The sequence below is a fragment of the Cryptomeria japonica genome, chromosome 10 (genome assembly GCF_030272615.1).
Source record: "Cryptomeria japonica chromosome 10, Sugi_1.0, whole genome shotgun sequence".
Lineage (NCBI taxonomy): Eukaryota > Viridiplantae > Streptophyta > Pinopsida > Cupressales > Cupressaceae > Cryptomeria > Cryptomeria japonica.
Window position 1 is genome coordinate 299509086 of NC_081414.1, and position 21542 is coordinate 299530627.

Below are 21542 nucleotides of genomic sequence, written 5' to 3' on the forward strand. Positions count from 1 at the left end.
GATTGCCTTATAAAACTGGTCTTTAGAGAAAACTTCACCAATTTGCAATAGAGCTCAAATGTGAATCCTAGAATGAATCCACTCTAATCATAAATTGGGTTTCCATCCAATCCACTGAGAAATCCCAAGGGTTTTTGTCCTTACATTTCTTGAATTAAGAACCAAAAGATCTCAAGTTCTCCAAGAAAAAATAACAAAACCAAGCATATCTCGAATAATCCCAAGTTATTCTTTTATAACCATTGGAAATGAATCTGGGCTTTCCCTCTTATTTTCCTTTTGATTTTCCCCCTCTTTTAATTTAATTTGAACTTGGGGGAAATAATAATAAAGTGAATTTATTAAATTTTCACTTAGTCAACCATTAAAGTCACTTTAATACTTTATTAAAATAATCAAATTATATTACCCTTATGATTTACTTTTGAGGGATAATATTAAGTAATTAAATTAATTACTTAGATGGCCCTATTAAATAATTAAAATTAGTTGTCATGTAAATTACTTATTTTCTACAAATTAATTTTAATTATTTAATTATATTTATAGGCCAAATAAAAGGGGACATTATAGTCCTCTGTTCCCAAAGATTGCTTTCCCTCAACCAATCTTGAACCTGCATGATAATACTAGGGTCCCAAATAAACTTGTAGAATACTTCAACAAATATATATTCTATCAATTTGATGCAATTGAGGTTACCAAAGACTCTATCAATCTCTATCACATTGTCAAGTAATCGATTAAAATTCAAACCATCCCTCATAAAAATCCTTGGATCCCATGCCCACATTGGAAAAATAACATTCCCATTACCTGATGAATTTGGCCAAGTCTTTGTTTCCTTTCACTGTATCCCAACATAGTAACCATCATGTAGTAGCAAACAAGACATCTTGCAAGTTATGAATTCTCCTTCCATAGGAGAGAGCACCTCATACCATGGTGATGTATAAAAACACTTATACCAACCATCCATCTCATTCTTATGTCTCATAAAAAACATGGTTAAATCATTTATATGTGGGCCAAAAGAAAAATGATGTGCATATCTTATAATGCAATCAATTTGAAACACGTCGACTAGCTCCATTAAAAATTTTGAACAATCAACAGGTTCCCATAAATTTCCATCCTCATCGCATGAGCCATTAGATGTGTCATGAATCAAAACATAAAAAGGTAAGTTTGCATCAAAATTGAAAGATGTGTCACCATGTAAAAATTGATGATCAAGCCCAATGGAATTACACCCATGATGATTAGCCGAAGTGCTATCAACATGAAAAATCTTTGTGCTAGTAAAGTTGTTGTAGTCAATGAGTAATTCTTCTCCCTACCACTTACTCCCACTATGCTTCCACTGCTTTACTCTAATATATTTACAAACTAAAAAAATTCTATCCCATGGAAATCTGTTAAACTTGTGTATTCTTGGATCCCTTATGTCCAAATCATGAATCATACTCAACATGAAATGAGGAATGTTCACAACAAATAAAAAAATGTATTCATACCTTATCCCCTAAGGCTACTAGAACAAATTATGTCAATAAAATTAAGCTTAAAAATTTGATACATAATCACCTCAGGAATGCCTTTGTTGTCATGGACTAGTAAATTATCATCAAAATCCAATTCCCAAGTACTATAGAGACTATCACATGCACACATATTCATATAATCAGCTGCTAATATCATTTAAAGCTTCTAAAAAAATTATAATCAACATCATTTATGACAACCATTAAATATTGATTAGTGTGTTGATAATCAAAGAACCAAATTTGAAAACTCTTCTACAATTTTTTGCACATTGTTGAAATTCAACCAATCCAACAATCTTAAGATATGTAATACTCTTTCGTTCATTAGTGAAGGATGAATATTAGCATAATTTAGTTTGTAAGTCATAAAATTATCATTTGATAACCATATCGAAAGAGTGTTGTCTTTGGAAAACCTTGCATTATCAAAAAGCATTATCTTCCCTAAAGGTACTCTCTTGATTTCCATAATCAGTCCTTCAATCAAATGACTCCAACGCAAACTCAAACTTCTTGTTAAATATAATATAATTAAATATTTACATACCGCGTGTCCTTTCAATGTGATAATTGTTAGATAGTTCAAATAACTGGAAGACAAATGAGAGGGGGGCTGAATCAATTGTCACAATTTACCAGAACATTTAGCAATTAAAACTTTAATACCAGAACCCAAAACATTAATACCAGAATGCTTAAACCAAATATTGAAATAACAGTTAAATCAATTAAGCATAAACAATAATCACATAATAAATACCATCCACATGACACCAAGATTTATACGTGGAAAACCCGGTAAAGGGAAAAACCACGGTGGGAAGCCTACCCATAGTCAGATAATACTTCTGCAGTAAGTATGTGATTACAATTGAGGGGCTTTCACTTGTAGGAAGGCCAACAACATAGAGCACACTGCTCATCACAAAAGGAGCCTCACTGACTACATAAAAATCCAAAAAACAATCCAGAAGAATGAATGAACTGCAATGATAGCATCTCCTATGCCTGAGTACAGTTCTAGTTAAGCTCAATACTAGAGGACTAAATCCTCTCACATAAACCCAAATTGATCTTCAATGATCGACCAAATCCTCTTCCTGAATGATTATTACATTATTCGCGCAGACAATCTCATAAACCCATAAGCCACATATATGATCTACAATGAGATCTTACACCTATATATACAAATCCTTGACCATGAACAATTAGGTTGGCCACCATACAATAAACCAATTACATAATTATAGAACATGTCAGCCTTAGACCAAACAAATAATATCAATCACATAAGACATCTCAGAAACATATCGAGAAGTCCAATCCACACGTTACATTAAGTCAGTCCATAATCTAGATAAACCAGAACTGAATTTAGGTCCACACACGCTAAAGCAATGATCCCAATTAGCTAAGTCTCGAACATGATCACTAATAGCATCCTGAATCTCCACTAGAAGCTGCACCAACATCACTTATGCATATCATAAAAGATCTTTATAAAAAGCTCTGCCAATGAAACCCTCGCCAGAACCACAAGCCAAGCTTCCAAGCAAGCAAGATAGCATCCGATCAACAAACCAAAACCAACTTACTGAATATGAACATGAGTATCATAAATAATCCAATTCCATAACCAAACCATACCGAAGCCTACCAGATTATGCCAAATCCAAACCAACCAGAAACCACTCAACCTACTGAGACTATAAGGGTGTTGGTAAAGCATCCAAACAACTAGTGTTGATATCAATGACAAAAGATCAATGCAACACATAATCAATTCATCCAAATGGCCAACAATCTCCCCCTTTGGCATTGATGGCAACACTAGATGTGAAAAACATCTAAGTACCAAGAAATGCCAAACAAGTCTCCCCCAATGGAAGACAACCAACAATATCCCACATATAGATGTAGTGATAAATTTCTAAAATAAAGACCAAACTCCCCCTGTGAATGATATCTCCGTAAATCTATAAATTATACATATATCTCTCCCCCTAATGTATACAACTCCTTAAGTTTTTCTTTTTCACATCAATATCTCTCCCCCTTTGACATCAATGCTAGAAATATGACAAAAATATCAAAGCAAAAACATAAGCCATTGAATCACAAAGCTAACTACTCCCCTTGAGAAGTAGCATCCCCACATCAGTGCTAAAATGAAAAATATATCTGATAATGCATATCAGACTGATGCCAAACCGCATCAATCAAGTCTCTATCGAAGGGTCAGAAACTCCTAATTTGTCTCCGAAGTATTCAAATGATTCTTTAGGCAAAGGTTTAGTGAAAATATATGCAATCTGCTCTTTAGTGTTCACATAAACCAATCTGACTTCATTTTCTTCCACCTTCTCCTTCAAAAAGTTATACTTGATAGATATGTGCTTTATCTTAGAGTGAAATATTGGATTCTTTGATATGTCAATAGCAGCAGCGTTATCATAGTGAATAATTACCGGTCCAGGGCAATGCACTTTGATATCCTTCAACATTTGCTTCATCCATAAAATCTGTGTACAGTTAGTAGCAACATCAACATACTCAGCTTTAGTAGTAGATAAAGAAGTACATGATTGTTTTTTGTTGATCCATGAAACCAACTTCTTTCCAAGAAAGAAATCTCCACCAAAAGTACTTGTCCAGTCATCAACATCTCCGGCCCAATCTGCATTTGTATATGCACATAATGTAAAGTCATCATTTTTAGGGTACCATAAACTATATTTAGTTGTTCCCTGCAAATACGTGAAAATCCTCTTCACTGCACTCACATGAGTTTCTCTAGGATCACTCTGAAATCTAGATGCAATACAAATAACATTGATTATGTCAGGCCTAGTCTGAGTCAAATAAAGCAGACCTCCAATCATAGATTTGTATCTTATAGGATTTACCGGTGCAGAAACATCTTTTCTTGTCAATTTCTCACTTGTAACCATAGGAGTACCAACCGATTTAGAGTTTTCTAGACCAAATCTCTTTAATAACTCTCTAGCATACTTAGTTTTACAGATGAAAATACCTTTATCAATTTGAGTAATCTACAAACCTAAGAAAAATTTCATCTCCCCAATCATAGACATCTCAAATTCATTCTTCATATTATTAGCAAATTCCTTACACAACTTATCTTCACCTCCAAAAATAATGTCATAAACAAATACTTCAATAATTAGGATATCATCATTAGTAATCTTATAATATAAATTACTATCAGCATTACCCTTGGTAAAACCAAGCTTCAAAAGATATTTATCCAACCTTGCATACCAAGCTCTAGGTGCTTGTTTCAATCCATATAAATCTTTCCTTAACCTGCAAACCATGTTTGTATCATCTGACAGTGAAAAACCATCGGGTTACTCAATATAAACTTCCTCATCAAGATCCCCATTCAAATATGCACACTTAACATCCATCTAATAAACCTTGTAGTTTTTGTGGGCAGCATAGGCAAGAAATAATATTACAACTTCAATCCTAGCTACAAGTGAAAAAGTCTCTCCATAATCAATTCCTTCCTTCTGAGAATATCCTTTGCAAACCAATCTCACCTTATTCCTTACAACTTGACCATCCTCATTCAATTTATTCCTAAAAACCCATTTAGTTCCAATAACATTCTTATTTTTAGGCCAGGGAACCAAAGTCCATGTGTTGTTTTTCTCAATCTGATCTAATTCTCCTTCCATAGCTTTCAACCAATATTCATCTTTACATGCCTCAATTACTAATATCGGTTCAACTTCAAAAATTAAGTATACCTCATTGTTAGTCTTCTTCTTGTCATTACTCCATTATTCTTATCCCCAATGATTTGAACTTCTGAATGATTCAATCTCACATACCTAGGAGTCTTCTGAATCTCTCTTCCTCTTCCCAGTTCTTTAGTTACTGTATAATTTTCTAATAATGCCGGAGTAACTGGTTCAACACTCTATTCTGGTAAAGGTGCTACTGGTTCAGATATAATCATTTCCACCGCCAGTTCCTTCTCCTAAACTCTGATTTGACCTCTATTCAACTCATCCACTTTGACATTAGCACTTTCCATAATTCTCTGCAATCTCTTGTTATAACATCTATTTGCCTTGCTTTCATTAGAATAACCAAGAAATATGTCTTCATCACATCTAGGATCAAATTTTCCAATGATATCATCTCTTCGGATATAACATTTACTACCAAAGATTCTGAAATACTTAACTGTAGGTGTATTACCAAACCATAATTTATAAGGTGTCTTATCGGTTTCTCTTTTGATATGTACTTTGTTGAATGTATAAACTGTTGTTGTCATTGCTTCTTTCCAGTAGATATGAGGTAGACTAGCTTCCATCATCATTATTCTAGCAACATCCAAGATAGTTATGTTCTTCCTTTCCACAACTCCATTCTGCTGAGGTGTCCAGGAAGCAGAAAATTGTCTTCTTATACCATGCTTCTCACAAATGTTATTAAACTCACTGGATGTGAATTCTCCACCATGATCTGACCTCAAACATTTAATCTTCAATCCTATCTCAGTTTCCACTTTAGCCTTAAAAGATTTTAAACTTTTCAAATGCTTTAGATTTTTCCTTTAGAAAAGTAACCCACATCATTCTAGAATAATCATCAATGATTAGCATGAAATATCTATCACCTTGAAATTTTTTAACTCTAGCAGGGCCACACAAATCAGTATGAACAAGATCAAGAACATCATTAGATTTATCTTGTATACTCCTAAAAGAGGTTCTGACCTATTTACCCATTTGACATTCTTTACATACCAGATTATAGGGCTTCACAATCTTAGGTATATCTCTAACTGCCTTAGTTGAACTAATCTTCACAGTGCAATCAAAATTCACATGACACAGCCTTTTATGCCATAGCAAACTTTCAACAATTTGTGCAATCAAACATGTCTTCTCACCGAAATGCAAATGAAATATATTACCTTTTATCTGTGTACTCGTTGCAATCTCCAAACCAAATCTATTAATGATTTTGCATTTTCCATCCTTGAACTATAATTGAAATCCCTTATCCACCAATTGTCCTATACTTAAAAGATTATGCCTTAAACCTTCAACATAATAAACATTGTTCATATTGTTCTTACCATCCAATGATATAGTTCCTTTTCCTTTGATCATACATGCTTTTTCATCTCTAAATCTAACCAGACCGCCATCAAACTCTTGCAAAGATAGAAACTTCCCTTTATCTCCAGTCATATGATGTGAACAACCACTTTTAATTACCCATTCATCGTTGGCTTCAATTTTAGTAGCAAGTGCCTTCTCTTTAGGTACATTCTCTTCCAGTGCCGGAACATCTTCCTTGATGGCCAGGAACACCCATTCCTTCCCATTGCCAGAACCACTAGCAGAGTCTTCTGCCGGTTCATCATTAGAATCAGTAATGCCTTCCTCATCCGCTATGTATCATGATTTGTCTTTGTTTTTCCTATACTTATATTTATTCAGATATCCAGGGTTAGGCTTAAAAGATCTTCTAACTCTTTCATCAAATCTTCAATTCATTTTAGGACATCTAGATGCTAAATGACCAATCTTATTATATGCAAAACATTTAAAAGGTGTTTTTTCTTCATACTTACTTCCTACCGGTCCTTTAATTACTCTTCTAGCAAATAGGGCTTCAAGTTTCTCAAATTATTCATCTTCTCTCTTCATATCATCCAATTCTTTTGTATACAAAGCTTTCCAATCTTGCTTACCGGTTGATGATGTAGATGCATGAAAAGTAGGTTCAGACTTCATAGCTCCAGAAGGTCCAAATTCTTCAAGCTCAAAAGAAGATAATTTCCCAACCAAGGTATCTTTGTTTATAGATGTATTAGCCATTGTTCTCAACTCATTAATAGCAATAGCCTTCATCTTGTAAGCCGATGGTAGGGCTCTCAAAACTTTAGAAACAATTTCATCTTCACTCAGAGTTCCACCACAACATTGAATTCCCATAACAATCTCATTTACCCTTTCCATGAATGTAGTAATCCTTTCATCTTCTTCCATCTTCAGGTTTTCATATCTCACCCAGTAACCATCAAGTTTAGAAATCTTCACTATAGGGTCACCTTCACCCTTCCTCCATACCACATCCATACACAAATTAAACTTGGTAAACAACTTCTTTATCTGAAAAATTAGCTGCAAGCCTCACAAGTTGTTTATAATAGGCAAAAAATTCATTATCACCCACTTTTATTGTGTAGAGAAAATTAAGAAATAATTTAAAGCTTTCTCTTCCTACCTCCTCCACTATCACTTCTACTCTTCCATTATCCATGAAACCTGCAACCTCTAACACAATACTTTCTCCTCCCACCTTTTTCATCACTATATTCTATTTACCCATCTCGTTATATACCACTTGGAACATAATAATCTTATCTCTCTCTCTCTCTCTCTCTCTCTCTCTCTCTCTCTCTCTCTCTCTCTCTCTCTCTCTCTCTCTCTCTCTCTCCCTCTCTCTCTCCCTCCCTCCCTTTTCCTTCACATTTTCTTTACTGGAAGTAGCGTGTACGACGTTTTGTATGGGGTACTGGGAATATGGACGTTGGCCTGTTGAGCATTTCTAGGGACTAAAAGTGTGCATGGTCTTACTAAACATAGCGCATACGCAGTTCTTGGACATAGTTTTAGTTTCCCAACAACCTCAATGGCCTCAAAAGATGTTTTTGAGGTTGTTGAAGGCCCCACTACAACTGTTACTGTTCTTCTGTGATAGTTTTATATGTAGAAGTAAGTGAAATTTTTGTTTTACATGATTTCAAATGATCGAATTGTTGTTCTTATTAGTTTGGTCAATGTTATTGTGAATGTTTAATAGTTTTGATTTAAGAACTTTTGTTTACATATATATGTTATTTAATTGTTGTGATTGTTCAATTTTATGTTTATTTGATTGTTTAGGAGCTTTTATTTACATATATATGTAAAATGATTATATTTAGGACAACTGGTATTAATGATGGGAAAGAACAAGCGAGGAATGGTGGAACAACAAGAGGCTGATAAGGAAAGACAAAGGCAACGTATGAAGAAATTACGTGACATAGAGAAATGGGACAAGAAGGTACATCATCCTCAACATCTCAATTCGATTTACCAAATGAACATATATCAATTGAAGAAGAGATCACAATGAATAATCAAACAAATGATGAAGATGCACCAACAATATTTGATATACCATATGAACCTAATGCAATGAATGTACCTAATGCACGCAATGATGAACATACACTGTCTCTATTTGATGCAATGGATGTACCTAATGCATGCAATGCACCAATGTTAATACCTCCTAGAATCATTCGTAGGAAACAAAAGTATCTAATTGAAATCGATGAGAATATTTTGAAGCCAATGCCCAATAAAATGAATGAACGAACTTGTAGGAGAATGGTTAAAAGAATAAGGCAAAATAGTTTTGAAATCTTAAATCAAACTGCAAGATGCCAATTAATTGTTGAAATGATGAAAAATTTAAATTTTAGAGAGAGAATGAAAATTCTAGGCCTAAGATCATCCGAAAGTAATAGCGAAATAAATATTGTGAGAAATCTATTTGATGCATATCAAGCTATTGGTTCAAAATCACGTACTAAAGATTCTAATGTTACTAGACGTGATATTACATCAAATATAATGAGCAAGAAAATTAAAAAGATCGTTTGATAAGCAAAACAAGTAAGTCATTAAACATAAGTAGAACAACATTACGTAAAGCATTAGATAGGCGGGAAAAAATAGAGGATCCTAACAATAATTCTCTTTGGGCATTCTCAGGTAGACTACCACGCAAAGACAAGGTTGTTGTTGATGCAATAAGAACATTAATTGAAACTTTTTGGCACAACAACACAAGGGTTTTGCCTAACCAAAGAGATATTGTTAGAAGGCGAATTGGATTTAGAAATCATGAGCCACATGACAAACACTATTTGGATATGACTCAAACAAAATTTTATGAAAGATTTCTTCAAAAGTTTCCTCAAATAAGAATTAGTCAAAGATTTTTTGAAATGGAAAAACCTTTTTATGTTAAGATTAATCATGTACGCACCACATGCTATTGTAGGATACATAATGCACTATGATATTTATCATCATATATGTTGTAGTTTGCACACTAACGATGTTTTGTAGGAATGCAATATACAACCACCTCCTAAGTCACCAAGAGAATTTATTTCAAGTGTGTTACGTAAAAGAGATGATGGTTGCATTTATTATAAGATGATGTGTTTGAAAGGTTCTTGTGCTACATGTGGTGGTTTGCAACATTTGCCAAGATGTCTACATTTGGATAGCACACATGAAATTGGTAAGAAAATAGTATCTTTTGGAAAGTACAAGACAGTGACATATGGGGTTAAAGATGGAAAAGAATTGAAGAGATGTGAGTTAGTGAAAAATGATATATGCATAGCTGATTTTATGAGAACGTTTAAAGAAAAACTAGTTTATGAATACATAATGCATACACATAGAGCTCGGTGGTTAGATGAGAAATTAAAGTTATGGAAGGATACATTTCCTCTTGGTACCATTGTCTCTATAGTTGATTTTGCTGAAAATTATACCCTACAACCTCAAAATGATGTGCAATCTATGTATTACCATTCTACACAAGTTTCTATATTTGTACACATAGCATTCATGCATGTAGATGATAGCAAATAAGATGATAGAAAGGTTGTAAGAGAGTATCACTTATACATAAGTGATGATCATACACATTCGTCAGAGTTTGTGCAGGGATGCTTTAAATTTTTCTATGATAGTTTAAGAGAAAGGAACATACGATATAAGCAACATATAATATGGTCAGATAATTGCACCTCACAATTCAAAAATGCAAGGATGTTCTATTGATTGAGTAGGATGCATGTGACAAGCGGTGTACAACATTTTTGGAATTTCACTAAGGCTGGACATGGAAAGGGAGAGCATGATGGTGCAGGATCATGTGTAAAAAGAGCCCTGGCTAGAGAAGAATTGAAGCACGAAGGTGGTGTTGAGTTGATAGATGCAACAATAATTGTGCAATGGTGTAACTCTACAATGCGACCAGGTAATGTAGGTACGTCAATGGTTCATAGATACTTTTTGGTTGATCACTGAATATGACATTAAAAACTATCAAGATTGTTGTACAGTTGCAAGATCTAGTGAAATGCACTCATTTCGAAGTTCAAATGCAAGTTCACTGGTAATTTATACTAGGTAGATTTTATGTTTTTGCTCTTCATGTATGTATTTTTTGTGGGAAGAATGTGAATCACAAGAGTGGGTTGACAAATGGTCTTGTATACCATTTCTTCCCATTGATACCTATCAAATTCCTAGAGCTCTACAGTTGAGCCAAATGGAAGCATCAGTTGATTTCGATCATGTATCCGACCTAGTGGAGCCAGGGGATTTTTTGGGTAAATTTTATTGAAAGAAATTTTTTTGGCTCATTTTGTTAGATCAAACATTATTTTTGGTATTAATTATCATTCTATAATATGCAGGTCATGTGTACACAGTTGTTGCAGAAGAGAACAATGAAGAAGGAATGAATTACTTTTTGTGTCGTTGTATTGAGCCTAAGAGAAAATTGACAACCACAATCATTGATGGAGAGGGTATTGAGTATCCAGTAGGGTCTATTGTCATGATAGGAACATGGCTTAGGAGATACCCTATCAAGAATTCTGATGTTTGGTTGCTCAAGGACTTTGAAATACAAACATATTCTTCATTTCTCCAACCTTGTTGTTGCAATAAATATTCATTTGATTAAGTATGGTGGTAGACCTCATAACAAGATTTTATGGAAAGTTCATGAATCTACCCACGAGGCAATACTTGACACAATACGGGTTAGAGCCGATCTAGAAGGCTCACTTGATTGATTCTACGGTTCAGGGTAGAATGATTTTAAGAATTTTGTATATATCGTCGGTGAATTGTTCTATATTCATTTTTTGTATATATAAATGTCCATGAGCTGATTTGTACATATTTAGGGGCATAATTTTGTATATTAAAATGGCCATGAGCTGATTTGTACATATTTAGATGCCAAATTTTGTATATTTAAATGACGATGAGCTGATTCGCACATATTTAAATGCCAAATTTTGTATATTTAAATGGCGATGAGCTGATTCACACATATTTAAAAGCCAAATTTTGTATATTTAAATGGTGATGAGCTGATTCACACATATTTAAATGCCAAATTTTATATAAAATCCCATGAGATGATTTATAAAATATTTTTTGAATATATGTGACTATTTTTGAATATATGTGACTATTTTTTGAATATATGTGAATATATGTGACTAGGTTTTGAATATCTTAAGGGTTTTGAGTTTATGTGATGTGATAAGCTGGGTTGGTTTTGGCATTGAGATAAGTCACATTTGGAAGTGGGAGTTTTGGCTTTTCCTGTGGTGGGTTTGCAGTTAGAGAGCTTGGGAAGGAACACTTTTAAAGGTGTACGGGCCACGAATCTGGCACTAGCCCTAAAGATTGTGAATGCACATCAGTTGCTGACACCATTTGCATAAATTTCTCCTATTGGGGATTTAGGGAGGAGAGCAAAAATTAGGCATTTGGATTGTTTGAAGTAGACAAGAAGAGAAAAAGGCCTCTTTTTGGCTTGGACGAGAGAAAACATCCTTTGGAGAGATAGAGTGAGAAGTGAGGAGAGATAGAAATTTTTTGCTTGCCTTCCTTCCCCCTCTTTCTCTCTATTCCATTTCACCCTCATATTAGAATAGTTTGTTAGGAATGGGCTTGTAGAGGGCGCCATGAAAGCAATAAGATTAGAAACAGCTGACAAGCATTTTGGGATGAGAAGGAAGATAACTGAGATAGGTCATTGTAGATGAGACTCACGTGACCCTATAGGTTCAAACAGATCGATCATATGCATCTTGGATTGCAAGAAACTGTCCGTCAAAGTTTGACATTTTTTTGGACTCAGGGCACTTGAGAGATTGCACTGGTAGGGTATGGCTCTCAACGTTCAGGCACCTTGGGAGGCACAATAGGAAAATGCCTAGCATAAACCTACCCACTTGGATGTTCTCATGATTTTGGTTTGTACCCACGATGAATGGAATCAAATCTAGCCTATCTTGCAACTTTGCACTACATGCCCCTGACGATTTTTGCAGCAGGTTAAAAAATGCTACCATTTGAAAATAGCTTTGAGTCATCAGAAACTGAGACAGGTCATTGCAGATGAGCCTCACATGACCATATAGGTTCAAATGGATCAATCACATGCATCCTGGATTGCAAGAAACAATCCATCAAAGTTTGACAATTTTTTGGACTCAAGGCACTTGAGAGATCACGTCGGTAGGGTATTGCTCTTGATGTTTAGGTGCCTTGGGAGGCACAATAGGAGCATGCCTAGTGTAAACCTTCCCACCTAGAAATGGTCATGATTTTGGTTTGTTCCCATAATGAATGGAATCAAATCGAGCCTATCTTGCAACTTTGCACTGCATGCCACTGACGATTTTTGCAGCAGGTGAAAAATGCTACCATTTTAAAATGACTCCAAGTCATCAAAAAATGAGATAGGTCATTGTAGAAAAGCCTCACATGACCCTATAGGTTCAAATAGATCAATCATATGCATCTTGTATTGCAAGAAACAGTCTGTCAAAGTTTGACCATTTTTTGGACTTGGGGCACTTGAGAGATCGTGTCAGTAGGGTATGGCTCTCAACATTTGGGCATCTTGGGAGGCACAACAAGAGCATGCCTAGCGTAAACCTGCCCACCTGGATGTTCTCATGATGTTGGTTTGTGCCCATGAGGAACGAAATCAAACCTAGCCTATCTTGCAACTTTGCACTGCATGCCACTGATGATTTTTGCAATAGGTGAAAAAATGCTACCATTTGAAAATGGCTTCGAGCTGCCAAAAACCAAGATAGGTCATTGTAGATGAGCCTCACATGAACCTATAGGTTTAAATAGATCGATCACATGCATCCTGGATTGCGAGAAATAGTCCGTCAAAGTTTGACAATTTTTTGGACTCAGGGCACTTCAGAGATTGCATTGGTAGGGTATGGCTCTCAACGTTTGGGCGCATTGGGAGGCACAACAGGAGCATTCCTAGCATAAAATTACCCACCCGAACATGCTCATGATTTTGGTGTGTGCCCACAATGAATGAGATCAAATATAGCCTATCTTGGAACTTTGCATTGCATGCTAGTGATGATTTTTGTAGCAGGTGAAAAAATGCTAGCATTTGAAAATGGCTTCGATTTATCAAAAAATGAGATAGGTCATTGTAGATGAGCCTTACATGACCCTATAGGTTCAAATGGATTGATCATGTGCATCCTAGATTGCAAGAAATGGTCCATCAAAGTTTGACAATTTTTTGGACTCAGGGCACTTGAGAGATCGCGTCGGTATGGTATGGCTCTCGACATTCCAGTGCATTGGGAGACATAACATGAGCATGCCTAGCATAAACCTACTCACCCAGACATGCTCATGATGTTGGTTTGTGCCCACGATGAAACTTTGAAAACATTGATAACTTTGATAACTACTAAGCAACTTTTACATCTTTTATCCAAATGACCCCAAACTTTCACAAATGATTTTAAATGATCATTACTGGTCCCAAATAACCTTATTTAGATAAAACAAATGGAAAACAAGACAAAAATTGAAATTTGGCAAAAGGAATCAAAATAATCCAATGATCATTACCACGGATAGAATCTAACCATTACCATTGAATTTCATTTTGATTGAGACAAGAAGTTTTGTAGGGTTAATTGAATATTTTACAAAGCTTATCAAATCATATTCCATAATTACAATGCTTCATATCATAGATTTTTTTTGTTTATATTCATATGGTTGATTACATAGTAAAATATTCATTTAACTTTATAAAAGGGCAGCCACCAAATACACCAAACAAATTCTTTATAAATAATCATTTATATATATCAAAATGCACAGTAAGCAACACAATGAACAAATTCTGTATGTATCAAATATGCCTATCAATATCAACTAAATGCACAATAATGAACACAATACACATTTATTGGATTGAATATCAACATTTATATATATCAAAAATGGCATATATGCCAAGTCAATGCAAGTTTTACAAAAATGTGGCATATGCCATGTCCAAATCGATATACAATAAAAATGTAGAATATATCTACATGTATTGGTCATTCAATGACCACAACTAACACTATATGATCCTATACTTGTGGTGGATCATCAAAATTGATCCTCTTTGATGCAGTACGTGGCTTTGTAGATGGCTGCACAACCACAATTCAAAAGCCAAGTTAGAATCCTTTTGTAGAAAATAGTTCACAATTATCAACATAACTATGCATTTAACCATAATTTATTTGCAATTGAAATGTAGATTACCTCATCTATTGATCTAGGATCTATTGTCTTCTTTCTCTTCTCCTTGTCAATCTTAGGAACACAAACTTGAAAGGATCCAAGTTATAGCTGAACTGCATAGGGGTCTATTGTAGATTAAGATCAATTAATACAATATACTAACATATATAGATCAAAAACACTAAAAGATCTACAATATAGAGAACAAAAGTGTATCGAAGCCTCAGATGCTTCTCCAATAGTCTAAGGAGTGCTCGCCATTGATGGAGCAGATGTGTTTATTACCTATATAAAAAATGATTAAAGATTCAATACAATTAATATAATGATAAGTATTGTAGGTTAAATACAATTAATGCAATATATAAAACAAAAGTGTACCAGAGCTTGAGATGCATCTCCAGTACATGGAGGAGGGCTCGCCATTAATGAAGTGGCTATGGATATTTCCTGTATGAAAAATGATAGGTTTATAATTTATCACAAGTTCACATGTACACATGCATATAATCATCAAATCAAGAAAATAAAGTAGAGATACATACCTCTACCCCTCTCTCGATCCTTGGGCAAATCAGGTGCATTCAACAAATCTACAAAGCCCAATGGCCGCTGTATATAAAACAGACAAAAAATACTAATCAATCTACAATTAAAAATGTGTTCAATTACCTTCTTCCCACGTTTAGGCATCGTCGAGGATTTCTTTTACTGAGGACGAGGCCTAGACATAGAGGGGGTACCCTAAAACAAACAAAATTAACACAAGAGATTTTAGTAAATAATATTAAACATAATTTAACAAATCTTAAATTAAATGACTCGCATATTCCATCAAAAGAATACATAAAATAAGGTGTACAAAATATGATACCACACAGCTTTGTAGACCAAAATCGATCATGAAGAGCGTGACATCATCAATGTAGGACATTTGGTCCCCTATCAATACCTACAAAACAATAAATTGTTAAGCATTGAAGAGAGTTAGTATATCTTATAGTTTTTTTTGAATTCAAAGTACTATTCTATTTTAACATGTTACAAAATTTATACCCCAAGCGTTGAAGTTGTAGTTGCAATTACGGGAGGAATATTAGATGGTGTATTAACACCCGCTACTGCATCCTGAAATGCATATTGTTTGTATCAATTTAAATCGATCTATAAATGAAAATTCATTTACAATTACAAATTTTAAGTGACTGATAAATAAAATGTTATGAATTCAAATTAACACACCTATGTTTGCGGCTGACTATCAAATAACATGTTCATCAATTCATTCGTCAACATCATATCCTCAGTCATGCGAGTCTGACATTTTCTCCCGCAAATCATGCATATATGGGACATGGAACCATCTGCACTGGCCTCGACATCCATCCATGTGCATATGCTTGAGCAAGTGGGACAAACATGCTCAATGGGTTGACCAACGCTAGCTACCTCATCTAATGGATCATCATCCGGGCCAAGAGGGTGTGCTAACTGTGTCCCATGTTGGATGATCGCATCAATCAATGTTGTGGCTACTTGAAGAGTTTGTAGCATCAACTCTTTCAGGGCTACTGGGACCATCACATGAACCTTGGGTTTGGGTGCTAGGGGGCGACGACTCTACAGGTCTAATACCCTATGAGCTCTAGGTCTATCTTGGGAAAAGCCACCACCTCTACCATGGAACTCTCTCATATCAAAATAATTAGGCTGCTCATTGAGGACAAACTCACAATATACTTTCCTCAATAAATATAACGAAACCTCAAAATTATTACAAGGTGGTTCGTCAAAGACCATCTACCACCTATTCCAAAAAAGATTCTTCATTTGCACATTGGTACACCAATGTATGGTAAACCTCTTTGCATTAAGAGGTAAGGACTCACTAGCTCCAGGATCAACAAAAAGAGAACATATTTCTGCTTTACTTATGTTTTTATTTTTCACTGGATCATATGATAACCCATCAGCATAAAAAGTGTGACACATATCCCTATAGTTTCCCCATTTTGTAATTTGAATCAAAACTGTAGTGGCACCACTAGCCAATGTTTCTAGGCTAGTGGCAAGGGATAAATCATTCTCAAGCTAAGATATTTTCAATCTATTAATCAGTCTAGTTATTTTAGTAGTGTTTTTCGTTAACCGATTAAGCAATTCCTCTTGTGTAGTTGTTGTACGGTCTAAAGGAGGAGTTGGAGGTGTTTGTTGTGGGTTTTGAGGTGCGTCTTGTTGTGGTTCTATATTTTCAAAATCTGATATTGGTAACAAAAAATTAAAAAAACTAATCAAAATCAACAAATTTAAATTAAAAACGTAAATAAAATTTATCAAATGTGCAAGAAAAAAAAATAAAATCATAACTAACCTCTTTCCATGGTAATTGGGTGTGAAGAAATTGAGCCCGTGCATGGTTTGGAGGGTAAAAACACGTCTAAACTCCTTCTCAGTCACGAGGTAAAAAAAATACAGTCGACAGTTTTAAAAAACAATTTATTAGCAGGGAGCGCATATGCGGTCCTTTAGGAACTAAGACCGCGTACTAGGTCCTAGTTCCTAAAGGACCGGTACACGGTCTTATTTCTAAAAGTACCTCATATGCAGTTTTGGCCCTTTAGGCTTGGCCACAATGAACCTAATTGCGTACAAGGTATTTTGAAATTTTAAAACCGCGAACGCGGTTTCTATTTTTTCAAGTTTTTTTTGGTGTGTCCACTTTTTTGCACACCATCTTAGTGCACACACCTATGGAAAGCATGAGAAGTATGATAAGCCTTACAATCCTAATCAAAAGAACTATTATTATGCTATTGATGAAGGTATTATAGATGAAGAATCAGAAGGAGATGAAGTTGTATTCCTTGCCATTAAGGAAGATGGACCTATACCTATTGATTCCACTAGTTGCACAATTGAGGAGAAAACTTTAGATGCTAAGGTTGAAGAGAAAGATGAATGGGTAATTGACAGTGGTTGTTCACATCATATGACTGGTGATAAAAGCAAATTTGTGAGTATGGAAAGATATGATGGTGAAATAGTTAGGTTTGGAGATGACTTAGCCTGTATGATCCATGGGAGAGGTTCTATTTATTTTGATGTTAAGCATAAAATTGATGATGTCTTGTATGTTGAAGGTTTGAATCATAATCTTTTGAGTGTTGGATAGATGGTTGATAAAGGTTATGATCTACAATTCAAGGATGGAAAATGCAAGATCTTAAATGTCTCCAGTATAGAGATTGCATCTGGAACTAAGATTGAAGGTAACATTTTTCATTTGAATGTTGGTGAGAAAAGTTGTTTGATTGCTCAGATTGATGAGATTTGGTTGTGGCATAGGAGAATGTGTCATGTAAATTTTGATTCAATGAATATGATCAGTTCTACACATGATGTTAGAGATCTGCCTAAGATTGTTAAGCCTGCTAATCCAGTATGTAAGGAATGTCAGTTGGGTAAGAAAACAAGGATTTCTTTCAAGATAAAATAGTATACATCAGATGAATTGCTAGATCTTGTGCATACTGACCTATGTGGATGTAAAAATGTTAGAAGTGTGCAAGGTGATAGATATTTCCTATTGCTAATTGATGATTATTCTAGGATGATGTGGGTTGTCTTTTTGAAGGAGAAATCAAAAGCATTGGACAAGTTCAAGATATTCAAAGCAAAGGTTGAGAGTGAGTCTGGATTGAAGGTGAAGTGTCTAAGATCTGATAGAGGTGGATAATTTTGTTCTGATGAACTCAATTCATTATGTGAGAAGCATGGGATTAGAAGACAATTATTTGCTCCTAGAACCCCTCAGTAGAATGGAGTTGTTGAAAGGAAGAACATAACTATCTTGGATGCTGCAAGGACTATGCTGATTGAAGGGAATGTTTCAAAGATCTACTAGAGAGAAGTCATTAGCACTGCGGCTTACACATTCAATATAATTCACGTCAAAGGTGATACTGGTAAGACTCCTTATGAGCTATGGTTTTGTCATGTTCCTACTATGAGATATTTTAGAGTATTTGGTAGAAAATGTTATATCAAGAGAGATGAGAATATAGGAAAGTTTGATGCTAGAAGTGATGAAGGAATTTTCTTGGGATATTCAACAAAGAGAAAATCCTACCGGTGCTACAACAAGAAGCTGAGAAATATAGTGGAGAGTGCAAATATGAAGGTGGATGAGAACCTTAGAAAAGAGATTAGAGCATGTGATTATGATGATGGACAACATATTGTTTTAGCTCCTATTCAGACAAAAGAGACTAAGCAGAATGATCTGGTAGAGATTGTTAACCCATATGTTGGTGCTACCAATGAAGATGTGCAGGAACCTAATAATCAGAACAATCAAAAGACTCTGAGGTATGTAAGACTGAATCCTTCTAAAAATTAGATTATTGGTGATAAGAATAAAGGTATAATGACTAGAAGAAGGTTAGCTGCTGAAGAAGTATGCTTGATTTCTAAAGTTGAACCTAAATATGTTGTTGAAGCTTGCAAAGATGAAAATTGAATGAGAGCTATGGAAGAATAACTAGATCAGATTGAAAAGAATAATACTTGGGCACTTGTGCCTAGACCTAAGGATAAGAATGTTAGTGGTACTAAATGGGTATTTAGGAATAAATTGATTGAAGTCGGTGAAGCTGTCAGAAAGAAAGCTAGACTAGTTTGCAAAGGATATTCTCAGAAAGAAGGAATAGATTATGAGGAGACTTTTGCTACTTGAAGTTGTTAGATTGTTGCTTGCTTAAGTTGTTTATAAAGATTTCAAGGTATATCAAAAGGATGTCAAATCTGCTTTTTTGAATGGTGATCTTGAGGAAGAAGTCTACACTAAGCAACCTGATGGATTTTCATTATCAGATGATGGAGACATGGTATGTAAGCTGAAGAAATCTCTTTATGGATTGAAGCAAGCCCCTAGAGCCTGGTATGCTAGACTAGATAGATATTTGTTGAAATTGGGATTTAGTAAAGGTGTTGCTAACAATTGTTTGTACTTTAAGATAGAAAATGATAACATCCCAATTGTTGAAGTCTTTGTTGATATTATCTTTGGAGGTGATGATGACTTGAGCATGAAGTTTGTCGGTGATATGCATAAAAGAATTTGAGATGTCTATTATTGGTGAGATGAAATTCTTCTTAGGTTTGCAAATTTCACAGATTGGAAAAGGTATATTCATATTTCAAACTAATTATGTGAAGGAATTGATGAAAAAGTTTGGGTTAGATGACTACAAACTTGTTGGAACTCCTATGGTGACTGGTTGTAAACTATCTAAGAATGATGAATTTCCTAAATCTAATCATAGTTTGTATAGATCTATGGTTGGTGGACTACTATATCTTACTCAGACTAGGTTAGACATTATGCATGTTGTGTGTATGGCTACTAGATATCAAGCTGATCTAAAAGAGTCATGTCATTGTTGTTAAGAGGATATTCAAATACTTGAAAGTAACTGTGGATTATGGTTTATGGTATCTAAGGATTGATGATTTAATTCTATGTGCTTACATTGATGCAAATCGGGTTGGTGATGTAGATTATCAAAAGAGAACTATCGGTGGAGCATTCTTTTTGGGTAAGAAGTTGGTTTCATAGGCTAGTAGGAAACAAGATTCAGTGTCCTCATCTATTGCTGAAGATGAGTACATTGTTGTGTTATAATCAAGGATCACTAAGAGGGGGGGTGAATCAGTGATCTACTAGAATTTAAATCCACAAACTTATTCTTTATGCACTGGTTAGCAATGCATAACAGAAAACAACATAAACATGCAACAAAGAGTACACAAGTCCACAACACCAAAATTTTTACATAGAAACCCAGAAAGGGAAAAACCACGGTGGGGCTGGAACCCACAATATTCACATACTATGGCCAGGAGTACATAAATATTACATAGGTGGGGAATGCACTTGCATTCAGGCTCACTGCCTAGAGCTCACTGCTCAAATATAGTTGCCCAGAAGGCTACAACCTTTAGGGAAGTCTCAGTGACTTACAATTTGTTTACAATGAGGAAATACAATGAAATGAACTCTTAATTAGCATCTGACTATGCAAGAATGAGTTCTGGTTAAGCTCTGAATCTCTGACTATCTTTTCTTTGTTGAATACTCTGTTTCTATGTCAGACAACTACCAGTTGGTCTGTCAACCAAATGCGCAAGTGAAACTGCGCTCAATCACACCAAAATGGATACCATAATACTAACACACCAAAAATCAACTGCCAAATCAATCTTATATATCCGGTCATAACACAAAAGCAATCTCCTTCAAGTTGGCTTCAAGAAGTGTAACGTGTAGCTCCAAGTCGGCTTCAATCTTGAACAAAACATAGCACCGGAAAAAATATTATAATCACACGCTTCCTAAAGGTCTTCCCAATCACTGAGATCACAAAAAAATCACCAAAAGAACCACAATCATTGGAGATTATTCTAGATCAAAGCATTACTGAAATACCATGTTTTATCAGTTAACTGTCTATCAGTTACCTCCATCTTCCGGACAAGTTGA